Below are 2,348 nucleotides of genomic sequence, written 5' to 3' on the forward strand. Positions count from 1 at the left end.
ACATGTGAGGAAAGCTGTAAAGCCCCATGTGAAAAAACCTTAAAGTTTCCCCTTTTGGAAAGGATTTTTGAAAAAAGATTTTTTTGCTCTTTTGAAAATATCCTACTAGGATATAATAGAAGCTTTTTCCGGAAGGAAAGTCCTAGAGGCCAATGCCAATTTCTGTGTTTTTGAAAGCCAATGTCCAAAGATTATGGTTCTATCAAAAGCTCTAAAGGCTAAACTCTCATTGATCCCTAGTGGAGTCACCAGTCTATTGACGCCCAGCCTCGACCGGCTAAGGTGTGATTGGTCACTTGTTTCTAGTAGATTTTATTATCGATCCTAGGTTAAGAAAAAAAAAAGTGTTTTTCCTAATCTAATGCGGATGGCAAAAAATCTTGACTCTTAGGCCTGGAAGTTTGGTTATGTGTGAGGAAGGTGTTAGCACCCCACAACGCCTGTCAAAGGATAGTCCTTTGTTTTGATAAAACCTTAATTTTTGGAGATTGGCAGTAAAAACATGATTTTGGCATTGGCTTTCAGGGCATTGTATGCATTTGGAGAGGGGGGGGGGGTGGGCTTTGAGGTTTGGCTTTTGAACGGGTGTGGTCCCAATATATGCTTTCCTAAGGCATTCGAGCAAAGTGCTGGATTTCCACTATGAAAATCCAGCAAGAAGTCACCTTACTTTCGTGGTGGAAATTAGGCATCGCTAGCCTTAAGTGACATAGATCCTGACAATCACACCGAAAAGGGGCAACCAAGTATATATATACATGCAACTGTAGACACCCGATTTTGCACCCGTGATTTAATCAAGGAGAATGACTTGAATAATCATTCGTGTACCCAAAAAATCATGATTGCATTACATGCATCAATTTGTTCTTGCATTACATACATCAATTTGTTTTGCATTACATGCATTAACTCATTCATTGCATATCATAAAAATGATCTTGAGATTCTAACGGTTGCGATGGTATGTTTGGTTTCCAAATCGGACCATCGGATCAAAAGATATCACATAATCAAATTTGCACGGTCAGCATGCATTGTGTCTAGGTAGGGTCGACCACACATGATTAATTTAAATTAATTCTAATTGGTTAAAAAATTAAAATTAATTAAATAATTTTGTGATTGGTTGATAATTATTGTTTAAAATAGGATTGCATGTATAGGAATAAAAGGGATGATTGGATAACAATAAAATTGTGGATAATCTGAACTTTATCAAGATTTATTTTAGGGTATTTATCTATAAGATAATTATTCCTGAAAAAGCCCGAATTATCTAGAAAAGAGATAAAAATCATGGACTACAGATGAAAACACGTCTAGGTACAAGGATAGGATACCCTAAAAAGAGAGTCCAAAACGCACCCGAACACAGAAGAACGTTTAGCGTCCAAGAGCATCATTTGGCACTTTTGGAGTGCCGAATGACACTTTAAAAGGGCCGAATGGTCCCCTTTTGGGCTTTGGCTCAACTCCCTTCAGGTGACAATAAGGCACACCATTTTCGACCTTTTCACCGAAGGATGCATCCGAATCCACGTCCTAATCATCTGTGCCTATTTTTTAGAGTCTTCTAGCCTCTATAAATAGAGACTGAATCTCATAATTCAACACCTTTTTTTTACGCTCTAAGAGGCATATGTTTTGAGGCTCTCAAATTGTTGATATTTGCTAATCCTCTCTGATATTTGATGCTAAAATTAGTGTTTTTAGGTTTCAAAGATAATTGAATAAATTTCTTTAAACCCTAAAACATCCTCTCAAGAACAAGGAGTGCTCATGCAAGAGATTATTTTCAATCACCCTATTCTTTTTTATGCTTCTTGTTTATGATGATGCATGTTTTTTTTCATAACAAGATTTATTAAGTATTTTTTTTGTTTAAAGCATGATTTTGAATTTCTTGTATATAATTGTTACAATCTCTTTCTTAATTTCAACTATCTGCATATAACCAATGATTTTTTAAAATAAAAACGGATCTACATCTTTCTTAGATGTAGATCTGAATTTTTCTTAATCAAAAAAGGATCTGCATCTTCATTAGATGCAAATCTGAATTTTTTCTCAAATCAAAAACTGATTTGTATCTCTTATAGATGCAAATCTGATTTTTTTAAAAACATATTCAGATTTTGAAACAAAGAAAAAGATTATGTATGATTGTGTTTATGGTTATTTTTGTTTTGATTGTTTCATAATGCATAAATTTATGTCATGAGTAAAATTCTCTTCATAAAAAAATAAAAAATAAAAAAATTCATTTTTTAAACATATAAAAACAGATCTGGTTTTTCGGTCATAAAAAAAAAAAAAAAAAAAAAAAAAAAAAAATCTTTTTAGTT

The sequence above is a fragment of the Quercus suber genome, unplaced genomic scaffold (assembly GCF_002906115.3).
Source record: "Quercus suber isolate HL8 unplaced genomic scaffold, Cork oak 2.0 scaffold_263, whole genome shotgun sequence".
In the NCBI taxonomy this organism is placed as follows: domain Eukaryota; kingdom Viridiplantae; phylum Streptophyta; class Magnoliopsida; order Fagales; family Fagaceae; genus Quercus; species Quercus suber.